General features: G+C 45.9%; 1 protein-coding gene across 4 annotated transcripts in view; it reads right to left on the bottom strand.

Moving 5' to 3' along the window:
• Positions 1 to 21229, bottom strand: part of GLI2 (GLI family zinc finger 2) — a 343674-nt gene that overhangs the window by 142555 nt on the left and 179890 nt on the right. Inside the window, exon 1 of one of the 4 annotated variants that reach the window (XM_053281713.1) lies at positions 1299 to 1369. The exons of the other annotated variants lie outside the window; for them this stretch is intronic. The gene's annotated coding sequence lies outside the window, so the exon portion shown is untranslated. Of the gene's footprint in view, positions 1 to 1298; positions 1370 to 21229 lie in introns of those variants that run through there. 4 annotated transcript variants of the gene reach the window in all.

Raw genomic sequence — 21229 nt, 5'->3', positions numbered from 1 at the left:
TTTCCCCAGCGTGTCCCGCACGCTTATAGTGTTTGTCTGAAGAAGTGAATGATGTAAGCATTAATGGCAGGCGCTTCCGTGACTGAGAGGCTCAGGTGCAAGTGCCTCTCTTAACTAACTTCTGGGGCTACTGTGTTGTATGTTTCAGTGTGTTGCAGGGCCGGCCTGCCCATTAAAGCTAGCTAAGCACTTGCTTAGGGCACAAAGCCAGGGGGGTGTCCAGGTGGGCTTCACCTGAGGTGTCCCTGAGCTCTGGGCCAACCCTGGTGTGTTGTAATTCACACAAGTATATTATCGTGACTTGCATTTCGTAACTAGCAGCTGACAGCCAAGCTACATGTTCAGCAACATCACTTGCTACCATGTATGGTACCATTTTAGACTGCAAGGAAGATCTTTTTGATGTTCCCCTGCATTAAAAACAAGAAAGAACTTTTCTCCTTCTTGTAGAAAACTACATCATGGCACACTAAAAGGTCGTCCTAACGTACTAGTTTTCTGTCTGCAGAGAGTTGTTTTTAATACTGAGAAACAGGCATATGAGGTCCCACTCCTGCAATCCCTACAGCTCAGGAAGAACTCTACAATGTGATTTTGCCAAGTATGTAAATCAGTTTATGAATGCATAAATTGTCTCCACTGAAAAGAGTTGTGTTTGAAGTGATGTTAGGTGATACAGAACTCTGCTTGTGGAATGTACATAGTAATAGCACATGCAAGTCATCACTTGCTACTGTTGTCATTTGAGGTTGCATGTATGATTCATCATATCGTTTCCCAGCTATGAGAAATGAGTGAATATAACCAGGCAGTCACCTACATCCCAATGGGACACCTCTGACCATATTGATCCTCTTTTACTAACTCCCTCTCTTCCCACAGATGTACAACCCAAGCCGCAATTTTTCACAGTCTCCCACTGGTTTCCTCCTAAAAGGGAACCTGAACAACACTTTGAAAAGAGATGCTATGTAATCCAAACACAACAGACTGGACAGATATCATGTTACTTGGGTCATGATAGATGTTTGCAGCTCCCTACTGCTTTATTTATTTTGCCAACTACCACATTCATATTCAAAAAGGCATATGAACAGCCTCATGGTTAAGGCTGTGTTTGAATGGACTAAGAAAAAATTCTCATTGCTAAGCTCATATGCTCATACTATATGCAAGTTTTGCAGTTTCACCATTCTACTTTCAAAAAAAGCTCAAATCCTGCGACGCCAGTAACTAGCATTTATAATCCAACAAATAAAACATTACATTTTTAAAAATTAACCTGTTGTCACACTTACTCTCTATTTTCACTTGCAAAGAGCAATGGTATTCCTCAAAGACCAGTTTACCTTAAACCAGGGATTCCCAACGTCTGGGTCCCCAGATGTTGCTGAACTACAGCTCCCATCATCCTCAGCCATTGTGACATCTGGAGAGCCAAGGTTGGGAACCTCCAACTATAGAGGCAAAACTGGTAGCATCTGGAAACAAGTATGACTCAAAATACAAGCCAGGGCTTCCCTCACACAATCAAAAGCTTAGCATGCTACCTAATACCAAATTAAACCAAGCTTTTATTCCTGCTTTGTGGGATCAGTTTATTTCTTTTTGTCACTAGACTACTGTAACACATGCTCATATTACTTTTCAATGTATGTACAATATGGCAGAAGAGAGAGTGCATGTTGAACTTTGAAAGATTAGACAATTCTGAGAGAAGCCAAACGGGCCTGCAAGAGATTTATAACCAAAATTGTCTATTAAATCCATTAAGAGTCTCATTGACTTGGGTCAACTTTGGTTCGAAGCTCAAATACAGATGCACTCACTTTTATCTGTTTAACCTTCCACTTAGGTCCTGCTCGGGAACTCAACCCACAGGTCCTAAACATGAATTACTGAGTTTCAAAGCAGGCTTGGTTGGTGTATTAAGGTCTTCAGCTGTGTTGTTACAAGCCGATTGGGTTAAGCTCTACCCAGGGATTGCATCTGTTGCTTTAAGAAAGCTGCAGTTGCAAAAAAGAATACAGCTGTGTCTTCTCCTTGCCCTGGTCCTCCTCTGGGTTCCCTTTCTCCCACATGCTTGTTGTGGGGCACCACAAAAGTTCTGTATGATCCTGTAGGCAAGAGTATTATGTATGTATGTATGTATGTATGTATGTATGATTAGCATTTATACCCCACCTTTCTTCTATGCGACTCCAAACAGCATACATAGTCTTCCCTGGTCATCTTGCATCGAGGCACTGACCAGATTCAAACTTGCTTAGCTTCAGCAAGGGGGCTGTATCATTGCTGTCAGAGCATGCTATGAGATTACCTATGCAAACTACTGGGGGGGAGGGGGATGTAACCTGTTTTCAAGGCTGTTTGAACTGGTAGAGATTATTCCCGTGCCCCATGAGAAAATTGGCTCAAGGGTCTTCTATGGTGTGTGACTCACTAGTGTTATTCTTTCAAAGGTGACTGAAATCTTTGTTATCAGCTTAAGTGCTTAAGAACACCTTCTGGAGGGGAGGAGGGAAGAAGGCAGGTTGGCTTATGCAAAAGAAGCCCTACTTTCCTGCCCCTTGTGTGTGATCCCATATACAAGAGTTATCTCACAGACTATGTTACTGATATTTTGATCAACTGACGTTTTCCTTACCCTCAGTGCTGAGAGTAAAGCCAAGAGGTAACCCAAACCTCTAAAACCCTAACACACGACCACTGCTACCTATCCTGTCCCACCTACAACAGATAATAAGATGAAATTCAATGCTTCCCACATCTCTTCACCATTCACAAACTGTTCAGCATCAACAAAGATAGAATAAAAATAGGATGATGTAAACTGAGACTACTCCCTCTAGGAGGCAGCCTCTTCTATCACAATCATACAGGTTGCAGTCACTGCTGTGCCTCCTACCCCATTCCTCTGTCTCTCCCATTACCCTTTCTGCTCCCCAGGGATCAGTTAGGTTGGGCATGGGCCCAAGGGTGCACACCCATCAGAGGTCTCAGCCAGTCAACTGCTGAAGCCCCGGTCCTTAGGAGGAGCATCCACTGCCGCACACTGCCACCTGATAAGCCTTCCCATTGGCCCCTGGCAAACTTACTGAGCAACAGTGGGCAACAGACGAGGGGTGAGGTGGCCCAGTGTGTTATAAGGCTTTGCCCCAGGGCCTCCAACAATCTGGTGCCAACAATGCATCTCTCCCACCTGCAGAACTTTTGCTTTAAAAAATAAAATAAAATAAAATAGTACTATGCAGTTTTGAAAAGAAAAAGCCCTTTTAGACCTTCCTTCTTCACACTCTTTTAGACTGTGAGCCCTTTGGGAACAAGGATCCTGCTTGTTTGCTTGCTTGCACAGGATATCCCCACTCACAAGCAGGCTAAGCAGGTGCTCAGCCCTGGTTTGGTCACCCATACGATTACCAGCTCCATCATGGGGCCAGTGGGGATTGGGGACTGTCCGGCCCCCAGAAGTCCCAGGATGCCCTGCACAAGTGTATTCTGGGGAGACTCCCAAGGCCGGGAGGCTTGTTGTAGCCTCCTGGACGGATGTCTACTCATGGGTTGCCACAGTGCAGATCCACGCCTGCAAACAGGGTTAGTGGAGCACCGCTAACCTCATTTAAGGGGAAGGCTACTTTGGCAGGTTAACTGCCGTTGAATGACCTGCAAGCCCGGTGGTTCTCACGATGGGGGGAAACTGGGCTTTAGCCTGGTGTCCCTCTTTGTGAGAATAGCCTCAGTGGGGCTATTCACATGACCACTTGAAAGCGGGCTAAGGGAGCACTTTTCATTCATTCATTCATTCGATTTCTATACCGCCCTTCCAAAATGGCTCAAGGTGGTTCACACAGAGAAATAACAAATAAATAAGATAAACAAAATGGAGCAGATAAACTTTTGAGCAGTCGTGAGAACTGCCGGAAGCCACGCAGTTCCTGGCGTTTAGCTCACTTAATTCCCCCCCACACCTTAAATGAGGTTAGCGGAGTGAGTGCTCCGCCAACCCTGTTATGGATATCATGAGTCGCCACAGCATGGCTCTGCGCCGACTCACGAGGAGGCTAAAGAACTGAGATAGAAGTGACAAGAGATGATGTTCTAAAGTGTCTGGAAAAACTGAAAACTAGCAAATCTCCAGGGCCAGTTGGCATCCATCCAAGAGTCCTCAAAGAACTCAAATGTGAAATTGCTGACCTCCTTGCTAAAACATATAACTTATCCCTGCAATCAGGCTCTGTACTGGAGGACTGGAAGTAGCAAGTGTAACACCAATTTCAAAAAGGGATCCGGAGCAATCCGGGAAATTACAGGCTGGGTAGTTTAATGGCTGGTTCCAGGCAAATTGATGGAAAGCATCCACAAGGATAAAATTGTAAAGCACATAGAAGAACAGGCCTTGCTAGGAGAGAACCAGCATGGCTTCTGCAAAGGTAAATCTTGCCTCATGAACCTTTTGGAGTTCTTTGAGAGTGTCAACAAGTGTGTGGATCAGGGTGATCCAGTTGACATAGTATTCCTGGACTTCCAAAAAGCTTTCGACAAAGTTTTTCATCAAAGACTCCTGAGAAAACCGAGCAGCTATAGGATAAGAGGACAAGTACATGTGTGGATTGCTAGACAGGAAACAGTGGGTAGGGATAAATGGAGAGTTTTCACAATCGAGGGAAGTAAGAAGTGGGGTCCCCCAAGGATCTGTACTGGGACTGGTGCTTTTTAATTTATTCATAAATGATCTAGAAGTAGGGGTAAGCAGTGAGGTGGCCAAATTTGCAGATGATACCAAACTCTTTCAGGAAGTGAAATCCAAAAGATTGTGAGGAGCTCCAGAAGGATCTTTCCAAACTGGGTAAGTGGGCGACAAAATGGCAAATGTAGTTCAGTGTTGGCAAGCATAAAGTGATGCACATGGGGATGGAAAACCCCAACTTCAAGTATTTGGTGATGGGATCTGAGCTGTCGGTGACTGACCAGGAGAGGGATCTTGGGGTCATAGTGGACAGGTCGTTGAAAGTGTTGACTCAATGTGCGGCAGCTGTGAAAAAGTCCAATTCTACGCTAGGGATCATTAGGAAAGGGATTGAAAATAAAACTGCTACTATTATAATGCCCTTATATGGTGCATTACTAAACTATGGTGCAGCCACACCTGGAGTACTGCTTGCAATTCTGGTTACCACATCTAAAAAAGGACATTGTAGAACTGGGAAAGGTGCAGAAGAGGGCAACCAAGATGATCAAGGGCCTAGAGCACTTTTCTTATGAGGCTAGGTTACAACACCTGGGGCTATTTAGTTTAGAAAAAAGATGACTGTGGGGAGGCATGATAGAGATCTATTAAATCATGCATGGTGTGGAGAAAGTGGATAGAGAGAAATTCTTCTCCCTCTCACATAACACTAGAATCAGGGGTCATCCCATGAAATTGATTGCCATGAAATTTAGGACCAACAAACGGAAGTACTTTTTCACGCAACACATAATCAACCAGCGTGGTGTAGTGCTTAGAGTGCTGGACGAGCACCAGGGAGACCCAAGTTCAAATCCTCATTCAGCCATGATACTAGCTGGGTGACTCTGGGCCAGTCATTTCTCTCTCAGCCTAACTTACTTCACAGGGTTGCTGTGAGGAGAAACTTACATAAGAACATAAGTACAGCCCTGCTGGATCAGGCCCAAGGCCCATCTAGTCCAGCATCCTGTTTTGCACAGTGGCCCACCAGATGCCGCTGGAAGCCACAGACAGGAGTTGAGGGCGTGCCCTCTCTCCTGCCATTTACTCCCCCGCAACTGGTACTCAAGAGGCACCCTGCCCTTGAGGCTGGAGGTGGCCCACAGCCCTCTGACTAGTAGCCATTGATAGACCTCTCCTCCATGAAGTCATCCAAACCCCTCTTAAAGCCATCCAGGTTGTTGGCTGTCACCACATCCTGTGGCAGAGAGTTCCACAAGTGGATCACGCGTTGTGTGACTTAAGTATGTAGTACACCACTCTGGGCTCTTTGGAGGAAGAGCGGGATATAAAATGTAACAACAACTTGTGGAATTCTCTGCCACAAGATGTGGTGATGGCCAACCACCTGGATGGCTTTAAGAGGGGTTTGAATAACTTCATGGAGGAGAGGTCTATCAGTGGCTACTAGACTGAGGGCTATAGGCCACCTCCAGCCTCAGAGGCAGGATGCCTCTGAGTACCAGTTGCTGGGGAGTAACAGCAGGAGAGAGGGCATGCCCTCAACTCCTGCCTGTAGGCTTCCGGAGGCATCTGGTGGGTCACTGTGTGAAACAGGATGCTGGACTCGATGGGCCTTGGGCCTGATCCTGCAGGGCTGTTCTTATGTTCTTAAGAGACCCCTGACTGGGAGGCTCTAATAAGCCTCCTGGCCTCGGGGGTCTCCCCATTCTGGGACTTCCGGGCGCCAGGAGGCCCCCAATCCCCACTACCCTTACCGGCTCCATGATGGAGTCAGTAGTTGTGTGCACAGCTGATTTGTCTGCCCAGGGCGAGCTCCCTGCTCATTTGCAGGGAGAGCAGGCTAAGCCCGCTCTCTCAGCAGAGCCCAGTTAGGCTCTACACACAGATCATGTGTAGAGACTCACTGTGTTCTACTTGGCTTTTGGAGCAGTGTGAGCTCCCAATTTTCGTTTGTGTGGAAGCAAGGTACAAGGAAAACCTGGGTAGAAGTGATTGTGTGGAAGCAAGGTAAGAGGAAAAGCTACCCAGGTTGCTTTATTTTGTGTACGTGTGATTTCCACACAGTCACAGGTTTTCCTCCTCCCTTGCTTCTACACAATTGCATCTGACCAGGTTTTCCTCTTACCTTGCTTCCCACACAGCCGAACACTGGGAGCACACAAAGCTCCCAAATCAGGTCGAACACAGCTTTTGATTGTATAAATGACCTCATCGTGTAATAATTAGCAGTAAAAAGGCTAGTGGTAGAAGGAGAAATTGCAGCTAACAATACACTTGCTCTGCCCAAGTGCAAGGAGTTTATTTAGCAATTAAGATGTCGTGCTTTGAAGAGTGCGTGCTTGTTTGCTTCCCTAGCATCCCTACTTAAAACTCTTGGAGTCACCCATCTTGCATCCCTTTGTGAACTAAAAAAACAAAAAACACCTTTTAAAAACAATCTCCCATCATCTTGGGCTGAGCGGCTGCAGCAAGCAACTCACTCACCCTGCCAGAAACCTTTTGACACCATGGCAGTTTTTATTAGCTGAGTGCACAGAGCCTTTGATGAATGGCAAGTTTCACTGCTCACAGCCCAGGCTCGCAAAAAGCCTTTCCTACCAATTGCTATCTTCAGCGGTGATAACTTAAATGCCTCCTCTCCTAGCACAGCTTGGTACTGATGCAAGCTGCAGATAGCACATGATTCATGCACCACACTCTCTGATATGCAGCTGGGGCTTCCCCAAGGCCTTGATTCTTAGGGTGAAAACAGACTGAACCTTTTTTTAAAAAGTGTGATGGACATGGGTTGAATGAGCAGTGCCTAACTTGCCTTTTAATTTCAATTACTTTGAGTAATTATCCTCATCACGTCAGCCAGTGTTTTCAGGGTAGTGAATGGGTATTAGTTAGTTAGTTGTTTATTTACGATCTTAGATCAAATAGCAATACAAGCAGAATATACTCAGTAGAGAAAAAGCAAAAACAGAAACTAAAATATTGTCACATACATAAAATCAAGAACCTTTGGCAGTAGCTGATTGCTGTGCTCTAGCCTCTCTTAATTTGATTAGAATATAACAGAATTTGGCTACCACCAAGAATATTGTTGGGTCCCTATCTTCTAGTAAACATGCAAGAATTATTTCCTCCGAGTGGCTTTTGAAACCTTTCAGGTACTGGGATAAGAATAAGTCTCTTTCAGCGATATAAAGCGGGCAGGGTAGCAGTGAATGCTTCAATGTTTCAGGGGCAGATCCGCAAAGGCATAGTCTCTCATCATAGAGTTTTCTCTCAAATCTCCCTGATAACATCGCTGAGGGTAGGGCATTCAAGCGAGCTCTTATAAACGCCCAGCAAAGTTTTGGGGAATAGATTGTATAAAAATAAGTGGCTGTAGCTCAGTCTTTCTTAGCGTTTAGCAGTTGGAGAGGCCTATTTATAGAGGCTCTTTCCTCCTGACAGTTTATGTCCCTAAGCCTTTGTTTAACTAGGCGTCTTGCCGTTGACTCGCCACACTCTAGCAGTTGTGCTGTGCAGAAACCCATCCTCCAAAGTCTCTCCTCAACCGCCATGCACCAATGGGGTTGTAGGGTGGCGGCAAGGAGGTTAGGTATAAGTCCTACTGGGTAAAGATAAATTTTAATCCAATACAGGATGATAAGAAGCCAGGCCCTAGTCTCCAGTTTCAAAAGCCCAGTCTCCAGCCGTATTAAGGAGTTCGGGACACATTTTGGTACCCCCAACAACAATCTCAGAAAGCCCGATTGGACTTTTTCTAATGCTTGTAGGTCTTTTGATGGTCTAACCTGAACCCCATATAGCAGCTGAGGTATCACTTTGGCCTGAAAGGCTTTATTTGCTGCCGGAATATAGCCACCACCTTGTACCCAGAAAAATTTCCTAATTGCCATAGAAGATCAGATGGCATTCATTTTAACGGCACTGATGTGCATAGAAGTACCCCCATTGAACTGGAACACCACCCCCAGGTATTTGTAAGCCTTCACCTGCTCTACTCTGTCTCCTGACCCCTTTTATTTGAATTTCTGTCTGGAAGATCAAGACAATGAGATTACCAAGGTGGTGGCAAAATTCTTCTATGTTGCTATTAGATTAAGATCCAGTTTAAGATCCAAATTTTAGGAGCTATTGTTCATTATTATGCACCATACTACTGCTGGTATATTCTGTTTTTAATTCTCTTTAATTTCTGTATGTTTCCTGTATGGCCTATAGCCGCAATAATAAATTGATTGATACTCTGTCTCCAACTACAGACTATCTGAAAATCCGTTGCTTCTTTGCAAATCTCACGATTCTGGTTTTGGTGTAATTGATTTCCAAAGATTCCTCTTTGCAGTGCAGACTCAGGCATTCTAGCGCTCTTTTTGGGCCTATTCTGGTCTGTGACAGTAAGGCCATGTCATCTGCATACATGAGGATAGGTAAACACCTATTCCCTATATTTGGCGCGTGAGTTTCAGCTTGCCTTAGGCGGGTGATTAGGCCGTTTACATAGAAATTGAAAAGAGCTAGTGCTAATATGCATCCCTGCCGACCCCCCTTCCTACAGGGATCTCTCTGGATAAATGGCCATTATAATCACATTTTACTCGCAGACCCGTGTCCTCAAACAGTTTATATATTAGAGTTAACAATCTCTTATTGATAGAAGAGTTTGCGAGTTTCTGCCAGAGCGCATCCCTGGATATTGAGTCAAAGGCATTCTTGAAATCTATAAAGGCGACATATAACGGCGCCTTTCTGCCCTCAGCGTATTTCTCTATCAAATATTGGAGGACCAAACAGTGATCCATCACTGATCTTCCTTTTCTTAACCCAGCTTGTTCTTGTTCTAGAATGGTTTCTTTCTCCATCCAGTCCAACAATTTGGAATTTAGATGTTTCGCATATAACTTACCAATAACACTTAATAGACTTATGGGTCTGTAATTCGACGGGTTATCAGGTGGGCCTTTTTTGTAAATTGGGACGACAATTGCCTGTCCCCAGCCATGGGGATGTTTGTTGTTTGGTCTATGTAAGTGAACATGGTAGCTAAGAGCAGAGCCCACCAACTGGCGTTGGCCCTTAAAAAGTCGGGGGGGGGGTATAATCTTTTCCTGGGGATTTGCCTCTCTAGTGGTAACTGGAGGCCATACAGGCAACTCCTCCGGAGGGATGCTGGGCCGAAATGGAGAGATTAACAACAACAACAACAACAACAACAACAACAACTCAATTTCTATACCGCCCTTCCAAAAATGGCTCAGGGCGGTTTACAAAGAAAGGTTTACAAACAAATAAGATGGCTCCCTGTCCCCAAAGGGCTCACATTCTATAAAGAAACATAAGACACACACCAGCAACAGTCACTGGAAGTACTGTGCTGGGGGATGGATAGGGCCAGTTACTCTCCCCCTGCTAAATAAAGAGAATCACCACGGTAAAAGGTGCCTCTTTGCCCAGTTAGCAGGGGATTAAGTGTACTTGTGGGGCAGCATAGATTTTAGTGAAATGGTTTACCCATCTTTCCTCCGGAATTGCAATCTGTCTAGGGAGTGAATTAACCCCGGATACTAAGCGCCAGAAACTGGCTTCATCCTTATTATTAAGGGTCGTTATAAGTTCTATAAACCTTCTTTCTTTCAGGGCCTCCTTTTTGGCTCTAATCAGAGACTTGTAATTTCCCTTACACTGTTTGAGTATGGGTATTCAAAGCAATTCACTACACTTAAAATATTACATTTGTCTTCATTCTTAAAAATGAAGAGCTGATCTTCACTGGACTCATAGCAAGCAATTGAGATTTGTTGTAAAAATGCAAAGCAAAGCAGAGGTAACTTTGTTCTTAGCATTGTTGATGTGCATTGGTGTAACCATGGGTTAAACCAATGGCCTGTCTGGCAAAGCATCTGGAGCACCCTGTTTTATTCAGGAACCATCCCCTGATGCCTATTCCCAAAGGCTGACAAGTCTCAGAAGCTGAAGCTGTATTTCATGACTACTCAAATTACTGCCAGCAGCCCTATTTTCTGGTGCAATGTGGTGCAATGGATAAAGGGTTAGACTTCATTTCAGAAAGCCTGAAGTTAAGTCTTAACTCAGAAATAGACTCACAGGCCAAGTTCTGGAAATTCATTGGGGATGAGGCGCTCCTCCCTTGCGCCCTTTCTTCCTCCCAAGCCTGGCTAAATGTAAAGCCTTCTAGTTTCTTCCAGGATCATTTCCCACTATGTCTGAATTGGAAGACTGTGGTTTAAGTGATACCAACAAACCAAGATATTAGAATCATCTTGGGTGCAAAAGGAAGAAGAAACAAACTTAAATGTTTAAATATTAAATCATCCTATATTTAGCTGGGTGCATGAGGGGTTGGGGAAAGGGAGAGGGGGAGAAGAGTGCATGTGACTTCATTGGCATATTTAAGATCCAGCAAACCATGGTCTCTTGGATCTTCTGAACTGGGCTATTAGTGGCTTTGGGCAAGACATTCCCCCAGCCTCAGTTTCCCAGCACTTGAAATGGGGCCATTTGTGACCTGCTTTGCAGAGTTGCTATGAGAATCAGCAATGTTGTTATCTGCCTGAAGCAATTTTTTAACATGTAGGTTCTTTAGAGCACAAACCACACACCCAGGGCAGACTAAAAAGGATTTGGGGGCCCCCAGGGGGTGTGGAGGCCCTGGACTTCAGCCCCGAAGTCCAGGGGTAAGAGCACCTCTGTTTTAGACTGTTAATTTCAGTTTAGCATCAGTGGTCTATGACGATTACTTAGACAGTCAAATCTGATTCAAAATTCCTAGATGATTATCATACCGCTATTTTATATGGCTCTTAACTAGAAAATGTTATTTTTTAACTTTCTGCATTAGGATTTCTCCCCAAAGAAGTGGAAGCTCAGCTGCATTGATTTTGCTTTTCCCAAAGAAATGCACCTTAGAAGCACAAAATTTCCTATGGATTTGGACAATCAAAAATATATCAGTTTTGCTGACTGCCAAGATGCATTTAGGCACAATTCAAAGCGCTGTTTTTCTTATTTAAGGCCCTTCAATTTGACTTGCAGAAAAGTGCCATAAAATATTTGAAATAAACCCATTCATTGTGCTCCCACAGCCTCCATTCAAAGATATGAACAGACACACACGGGTGTGTGTGTGCACACACATATGCACACACTTGCCAGCTGTGGCTGCAGTTTGAATCAAACATCAATAGTGTACCATATAACTGTCTCTCTATTGTGACTAATCAGGAAAAGCTCCTGAGGGTCCCTTGCCCTTGATCTGGGTTAAGGTGCTTTTGACCCGCCCCCCGATCTTTTATAATAAATGATATCTCCAAGTTTAAAGAATGTTCTCTTCAACAATAGAAGCCCCAAAGGGTCCTCAAGAAAAAGGGAAGGCATTTCCCTGTAAAGACAGATTAAGGGAATTTCAGGCAAATTTAATGCAGTTCACATAAAAATCCACCAAACCATGACGGACCTGCTTCCCCCCTTGAAGGGATCCCACTGGAACAAAACATTTCAGTCTGGGGGGGGGGGGAATGTAGCTTTGGTCATTAAAAAAAAACCCCAATAGTTGAAAAGTGTTGTTATTTTTACTGGAGCATGGACACCGCACAGGCCCGTGACTTCAGCACACTGTGTAACCTACAAGCAAGCTGGCTAAACAAACCAAATCTGCTTAGACAGTGAAGGTTAAAACCCATACACAACACGGCTGAAATCATAAATCTCAAAACAAACAACCACTGTTTGTTCAGCCTGTGTGGAATCTCTGTGCTTGAAGCAAGAAGAGGATTTCCTACTTCACTGATATCCAAATATTCTCTGTGCTGCAACATTCTTGCACTGTCTACAGGATTCCCTTTCTGGTGTCGCTGTCACAGATCTTCAGCCTTTGCAATACGAAAGAGCTTGTTCCAACCCCTCAATCCTTACTCTACTCTCTAGGCCAGGGGTTCCCAACCTGCGGGCCTCCAGATGTTGCTGAACTACAACTCACATCATCTGCAGCCATAATAAATTGTACCTGGGTCTGATGGGAGTTGTAATTCAGCAACATCTGGAGGCCCCTGGTTGGGAACAATTTCTAGCAACTATACTTGGCATGAGTTTGGAAAAGGTACAGCACCTTCTAGGACCAAGGCTTAGTTTTCACATAGAATAACAACTATTGCTATACCCTATTGACACAGAAGGCCAACACCTTTACATGTCCTTAGAAATGATTCTCAGTCAGAACCTGGAATGGAAAAGGTGATAAAAATGGGTATCCACATGAAGCCACAGCAAAGGGTAATGGCTTTAGGTACGATTACCAAAAAGATTCCAGGAAGTGCACATAATGTTTAATCAACCAAGAACTTCCCCAGCACATTTCAGGCTAAATAGTCCTTTGCTAAGGGAGTTACATGATATGTCAAAAATAACTGCGGAAAAGTATACTCCAGGTCCATAAATGGGAAATCCACAGCCATCCAGGAAGTTATTCTGGATGAGCACGCAGACCCTGGCATGCATTACAGAGACCTGGTTGGGTGAGGTGGGGTGATGTAAATCTCTCCCAGTTGTGCCCACCAGGTTTCCAGGCACTGCATCAGCCAAGGTGGGTAGGCGGGGAGATGGGTTTGGCCTAGTTCATCGGGGGACCATTCCCCTCACCAGATGCACTGTTCGCCTTTCTGATTAGTTCGAGTCCCTGCATGTAGTAATTGGATCACGAGACAAAATTGGGATTCTGTTGGTACACTGCCCATCCCGCTGCCTAACAGTCTCCCTGCCTGAGCTGCTTGAGGTGGTCTTGGAAGTGGCGTTGAGGAACCCACGGCTGTTAGTTTTGGGGGACTTTAACATCCATTCTAATGCCGCCTTGTCTGGTGCAGCTCGGGACTTCATGTCCTCCATGATGACCATGGGCTTGTCTCAATTGATTTCTAGTCCCACACATGTGGCAGGCCATACGCTTGATTTGGTTTTTGAGTCAATGGTGGACAAGTGGTGCTCTGTACGTAGTCCAGGAAGCCTCAATGCCGTCGTCATGGACAGATCACTGTCTGGTGAAGAGTGAACTGAGGGTGGATCCACAACACCTCTGCAAGGGTGGGGGTCCAGTTTGGATGGTCCGTCCCTGGATGCTTATGGATCCTGATGGATTCCTGACAGCTCTGTGGGAGTTTCATGCTGAAAGAGTGGACAATCTTGTCGACTCCCTGGTCTCCCTTTGGTATGAGGGGATGGGTCGGGCGATTGACATGGTCGTGCCCAGGCAACCTCTCCCAACCCGCTGAGCCCAAGCAACTCCCTGGTATACGGGTGAGTTGCAGACAGTGAAGCAGGCTGGTAGATGGCTAGACCGTCATTGGAGGAAAGCTCAGAATGAATGTGACTGAACATGGGCTAGAGCCCATATTAGGGTCTACTCTATGGCGGTGATGGCGGCGAAGAAATTCTACTTTTCTGCCACCACTGCGTGGGCTCAATGTCCAGCAGAGCTTTTTCGAGTGGTTTGGGGCCTCCTAGGTGAGGACTAGAGATGAGTCCGGACCAGTTCGGAGGCCATTGCAAAGGCCTCCGAACTGTCCGGACCGGTCTGTCCCCTGGCCGGTTCGGTTCGGGTGGGGGGTCTCCCTTTAAGGGCGGGGAGGGTTTACTTACCCCTCCCGCCGCTTTGCCCCCTCCAGCGCCCGTATTCTTAGTAGAAGCCGCCCCTTCTGCCTCCTCCAGTGCCAATGCCGCCTGGGCGCGCGCGCGGCTTTGCTTTTAAAAGTTCCTTTTGCTGGCGCTGAGGGATTAAACACCAAACAGAAGCTGGCAGAGCACCGCGCCGGCCGGCGGCTCCCCCATGCTCAGCCGCCCAGCAGCCACTGAGAACGCCCAGCGAGGACGCGCCGTCGCCATCGCCGACGCGCCGCGGCCCCCAGGCAACCCTAACTTCCGGCTTCCATGCGACTTCCCCCCGCATACAGAGTGGCAGAATGCAGCCACTCTGTATGCTGGGGGAAGTCGCATGGAAGCCGGAAGTTAGGGTTGCCTGGGGGCCGCGGCGCGTCGGCGATGGCGACGGCGCGTCCTCGCTGGGCGTTCTCAGTGGCTGCTGGGCGGCTGAGCATGGGGGAGCCGCCGGCCGGCGCGGTGCTCTGCCGGCTTCTGTTTGGTGTTTAATCCCTCAGCGCCAGCAAAAGGAACTTTTAAAAGCAAAGCCGCGCGCGCGCCCAGGCGGCATTGGCACTGGAAGAGGCAGAAGGGGCGGCTTCTACTAAGAATACGGGCGCTGGAGGGGGCAAAGCGGCGGGAGGGGTAAGTAAACCCTCCCCGCCCTTAAAGGGAGACCCCCCTTCAGTGCCGGTCCGGACCGCTCCGGACCATGCACATCCCTAGTGAGGACCCCAAAGATCATCAAACAGATCACTCGGCAGCCCACTGTGACCAATTTGCTTTACATTTTGCAGATAAAATTGCTCATATCTGTTCTGACTTGGATGCCAAGTTTTTTGCGGCACCGGAACTGGATGTTGCTGACGCACCATCTGGTCTTGTTATATTGGATGGTTTTCAGACTGTGTTGCCTGAGGAGGCAGACAGGCTGCTTGGTAGGATGACGCCTACCACGTGTGTCCTCGATCCTTGTCCTTCATGGTTGGTGAAGGCTTGTAGGGAGGGATTGGGTCCATGGGTGGCAGGGGTGGTGAATGCCTCTTTAGATCAGGGGGTGGTCCCCTCTTGCCTGAAGGAGGCAGTCATTAGGCTGTTCCTTAAAAAGCCCTCATTAGACCCAGATGACTTAAATAACTTTCAACCAGTTTCAAACCTTTCCTTCTTGGGCAAGGTGTTGGAGAGCATTGTGGCGTCTCAGTTCCAGGAGCCCTGGATGAATTTGATTACTTAGATCCTTTCCAGTCTGGCTTCCGACCTGGATATGGGACTGAAACTGCCTTGGTCACCCTGATGGATGACCTATGCCGGGAGATAGACAGAGGGAGTGTGACTCTGTTGATCCTCCTGGACCTCTTGGCTGCTTTCGATACCATTGACCATGGTATCCTTCTGGGAAGTCTCTCTGGGTTGGGATTTGGGGGCACAGTTATACGGTGGCTCCGTTCCTACCTAGGGGGTTGTACTCAGAAGGTGGTGCTGGGGGATGCCTGCTCCACCCTTTGGCCATTGGGGTGCCACAGGGATCTATTCTGTCCCCCATGCTGTTTAACATTTACATGAAGCCCCTGGGAGAGGTCATCCGTAAGTGTGGGCTGCAGTGCCATCAATATGCTGATGACACTCAGCTCTACCTATCTTTTAAGTCAGCAGACACCAGGGAGACAGTGGATGCTCTGAACCAGGGCTTGGAGGTTGTTCTGGACTTGATGGGGGCAAACAAGCTGAAACTCAATCCAGATAAGACGGAAGTGCTCTGGGTTGGTAAAACTGAGTAATGAGGTAAATCTGATCTTGGAAGGAGTCATGCTCCCTCTAAAAGACAAAGTCTGCAGCCTGGGGGTGCTTCTGGACCCAGCACTGTCCCTGGAGGTGCAGGTGGTGGCAGTGTGAAGAAGTGCCTTTTACCAACTACGGCTGGTACGCCAGCTGCGACCCTACTTGGAGAAGTCGGACCTGACCTCAGTCACTCATGCATTGGTAACATCCAGATTGGACTACTGCAATGTGCTCTACCTGGGGCTGCCCTTGAAGACTGTTCGGAAGCTTCAGCTGGTTCAGAATGCTGCTGCAAGGATGCTCGTGGGTGCAAGTCACTTCACGAATATTACACCCATCCTGTGTCAGCTTCATTGGCTACCGGTCCACTTCAGGGCTAGATTCAAGGTGCTGGTATTAATCTTTAAAGCCCTACACGGCTTGGGACCGGGGTACCTGTCGGACCACATTCGCCCATATGAATCTGCCAGAGCCCTCCGATCATCATCTCAGACCCTGCTCATGACCCTGCCACTAACAGAGATCCAGTTGGCGGGGACTAGAGACAGGGCCTTTTCGGTTGTGGCCCATCGGCTTTGGAGCGCCCTCCCTGAAGAGCTTCACCATGCTCCCTCCCTCAGAGTTTTTTAAAAAAACACATCTTAAAACACACCCTTTTAAGGAGGCTTTTTAATATCATTATTTTGTTCTATCTGGTAGGTACTTCAGCTTCTTTAGCTTTTTATAATTTTCAGTTTTAATTTGAACCTAGTAATTGTTTTTAATCTGACTTTTTAAACAAATGTAATTTTATTACTTGTATCTGTATCTATGTTATTGTTGTAAGCTGCCCCGAGCAGTATTGCACCGGAGGGGTGGGGTATAAATATTCAAAATAAATAAATAAATAATAATAACAACAATAACTATAATAATAATTAACATTACTATTAATTATTATGAATAATAATTAATATTATTATTAATCATGAATAATAATTATTATTAATCATGAATAATAATTATTATTAATCATGAATAATAATTATTATTATTATCAAGAATAATAATATTCAGCTAGGCATGACTATATTCGATTCAAACTATCGCAGATCAGAGTTCTAGAATAATAGAATCATAGAATGTTCAGAGTTGGAAGGGACCTTGGAAGTCTTCTAGTGCAGGAAACTGCTAGACCATCCCTGATAGAACAGAGCATCCCTGTCCAGCTTCTGCCTGGAAACCTCTAAGGAGAGCCCGCCCCTCCATGAGACAAGACTGTTCCACTGTTGAACAGCTCTTATCTTCATGTCTAGCCTAAATCTGCTTTCATCAGCCCATTGGTACTAGTCCTGCCTTGGGATGCCACAGAGGACTCCACCCCTTCTTTGTAATAGCCCTTCCACTATTTGATCGTGGCTATCCTATCCCCGCTTAGTCTTCTCTTCTCCAGGGTAAAGATACCCATCTTCTCCTTCAACTGTTCCTCATAGCAGGAGTGTAGGGAGCTCGTCTGTGCCTGGAGGATGAAGTCCAACCAACCGGTGGCTCCCCTGGCCTTTCTAATTTTTAATCGTGCATGGAAAGCGCGTGCATGTCCCAAGCCTGATGTCAGATGCAGGGGGCATGGTCAATACTGTCAGTCCCCGCAGAGCTTTCCCAGTCAGCAGTTTGTTGAATCGCTGACTAGGCGCTCCTTTTTCTGTTTCCTCAGAAGGAGGCAGCGAAAGGAGCTCCTGCTGATTGAGGAAGCTCTGCAGGGGCTGACTGGCTCCATCTCTGGTATTGGCCACACCCCCTGCATCTTACATCAGATGAAGGGGATATGACCACTGCACGGGAGAGGCGTTTCAATGAAACACTGGCTGGGGAAGACAGGGGTGAGCCTCATGCTTCCAGCCGATGAGCACTTCGTTTGCCAGCTGGGTGTGGGTGGGGGCAAGTGGGGGCCTGGCTGAGGTTGAGGCCTTGGTGGCCTTCCCAGATCCTTATGGCCAAGGGTCAGTTGTCCCCCCTTGCTCCATTGCCCCCACACCCCTGCCTCATAGGACCTGCTAACTCCGGAAATAAAAACATTCTAGTACCTGTGCAGGGCCTGGAAACGGAGCTAAGAGCATATCCAGTGGCAGAATGAAGAACTGGAGTCCAGCATATTGTGATGGGTTTAGCAGTGGAGCCCAGCCTTTTGGGTAGATCCGGGAGTAGAGCCCAGATGGTTTTGATAGGTCAAGGGTGGAGCCTATTATGTACTACCTAGAAGGCAAGCCCGGAAGTCTTCAGGATGAGATGCACTATATGGGAATTGGAGGAAACAGTTTCACTTTGCAGCAGACATCTATGTGAGTAATTGAGCCTGTACAATCTCCTTAGCATCTGAGCCAGAGATGAACATCAGCTTTGTTGTACTTGCTATTTCATCAGTCAAAACTTTACTGTTCTGAGCCTTTCCAGTGAGCTGTAAGTAGTAAACAGTTGAGTTCACAGAAGTCTAGTGTGAGCTGCTATGCTCACATATCCAGTGGAGCTCATATGGTTTTGGTGGTTCCAAGGGTGGAACCAGTGCAAAACTGTCTATTCACCTAAGGTGTACAGCTAAACAAAGAAAAGGGTGTAGGGGAGAAACACTGACTGTGCCTCTTGATTTTCTAGCAACTAGACTTAAAACAAACACAACAAACGACAACAAAACTTAACCTAGCAAAGCATTTTCTTCTGTTTGGTTAGCAACTGCAATTCAGATTAATGTTATCTTTATGAAGCTACATTTGATACACAATATTCCCTTCAAGGAGGGTTTTTTAAAGTCCCAAATGTGTTGGACCATTGAAAATTTGCTTGGTTCGGTGCATTTTCTGTGCATCTTTTAGAGTATTTCCTATAGGTTGCAATATGTCCAAGATCCTAAAGTAGGGGTTCCCAACCCATGGTACTTCTGATGTTGCTGAACTATAAGTCCCATCATCCCCAGGTACAATTTATTGTGGTTGGGATTATGGGAGTTGTAGTTCAACAACATCTGGAGTACCATAGGTAGGGAACCCCTGTCCTAAAGGATTGCAGACCCTATCCTTGAAAAGAATGTTATTCTTTTGTGTGGACCATTTTCTGTGACTATAAAAAAAGATTTTGATCATCTGTTTAACACGCAGTTCCCAGCAGTCTGAAAAACCTGCACAATGTGCAGCTCTGATTCGGAAGAACAGTGGAAGTGATTTGCAAACTAGTGAGAAGGAAACAAATTCTCACATACCTAAAAATGCAACCCTTCTGTTTCAATGTCTCCTTTATTAAGATCTATAAAATCGTAGACAGAGACAGACAAACTAACCTGCAAAACCATGCAGTTTTTTAAATTTTTAAAAGATATTTTGCTCTGAAACATACATGAATATCCAACTGACCAAATCAACTCACAATAGCACTGATCTCTTTATGACATCTTGTGGGAACTTCAGGACATGGCAGACTGCCCGGCAGTGGGAGAAGGTATCTTGTCTGCCGAGGAACCTTGTAGTTTAAGACAAGGCTAGAAAGCCAGCACCTCACCCTGGAGAACTGCAGATTAAGTCATTATATTAAGTCTTTCTTCCCATGGAAAAGGACGTTTAGAACACTTAATATGCATCATCCTTAAAATGTATATCAGTTTAAAAACAAAACAACAACAACAACAACAACATGGCTTTCTGTAAATTGTTTAGTGCAATTTTAATGAAAACACATCTCCTTTTATCTGGGAAATTGCATTTGCTGGATTTAAAATATATGATGTGTCCAAAACAAAACAGCTGTACCAAATGCCCTGCCAAAAGCTTAAATCATTCCACTCTGGCAACTCCAGATTTACCAGTTTCAGTTCCTGTCTCTAAATCCTGGCTGTAATTTGTCTTTTGGACTCTGCCTTGTTTTCTCTTGACATACCACTTTATCTAAAACAAATGGTGTTGGAAGCTTTCCTAGAAGTTGCACTTCTAGCTCTGAAGTGCTGCCCCATCATAGAAATGAGCTATGGTAATTTGGTGATGAGTAAAATGAACTCTGTACATACTCCAGGGACAGAGCTACAACTGACAAATGTCCCTGAGCTCCTGTGGGTGGGGAGGGCACTAGGTGGGTGACAGCTTGCTCTTCCCCTGGTGTCTCTCTGAAGAAGAATGTGGAGGGGCACAGGCCCATCTTAACTTTTTGTCTGAAGTCCCACTCCAACCTTGACATACTCAGTTGCACTTATTTCTTATGCTAATACTGGAGTTGGGCTGTGGCTCACAATAAGTTCGTTCACATGACCAACATACCTGGTGCTGGGGAGACAGGATCCTACTGCTTCCCCACACATGATTATTGTTCCACTGAAAGCTCTGCCACTCGCGTGGCACACGAATAGCATTACAGTGAGTGGAAGAACCAGGAACCGGAGGAGGAAGTCCTCCAGCGTTCCACAATGCACCACGGCAGGGAATGTGGTGCATTGGAGGAGTTCCCCACTGTTGGGCACTCCTGCTGCCCAGCTCTGTGGCTGCTCAGGCTGCAGGCAGCTTGATCAGCCACACAACCAGGGAGTGGGGTAGAAGCACGCACATGAATCCTTCTACCTCACTATTAGCCTGGGTACAAAACCCACACAGCCAGCCCTACCCAGACAAGGCTGTCGAAGCCTCGGTAGGGCTGGTTGTGTGAATGAATTTAATAAGTTTGATAAAGGATCAGAATTCACAAACTGTGGTTGAAGTTTCTCATATACCTAAATCTAGTAGATTAGGCACAATATAGAATTGTAAAAGTTTACAAAAGCTGACATTTTATTTATACTTTGCTATTAAAACTTGTACCTACTCTAAATAACTTAAATGCCATGGCTCAATTCATAATAACATGGTGCCAGGGTAACTAACTGTAAACTCAACCTTGTAAATCCATGTGGCAAGTCATTTCTGGGAAGTGGCTCTCTGCACACATGCAGCAGTTTCAACGGCACCACTATGCAACCCTTCTTTTAAGGGGCTTTGCTATAGCTGAGATTTCTTAAGCATGGAGCTGCTTCATACAAACAGCATGCTATATACTTAGCTCACTTCTACTCTCTACTATGAGCTTCTACTCTCTACTACTGAGAGTCCAGTAGAAAAAGATGGACAA

Source organism: Hemicordylus capensis, chromosome 1 (genome assembly GCF_027244095.1).
Source record: "Hemicordylus capensis ecotype Gifberg chromosome 1, rHemCap1.1.pri, whole genome shotgun sequence".
Lineage (NCBI taxonomy): Eukaryota > Metazoa > Chordata > Lepidosauria > Squamata > Cordylidae > Hemicordylus > Hemicordylus capensis.
Note: the sequence above shows the minus strand (reverse complement) of the source record. Positions and strands in the feature narration are given on the sequence as shown.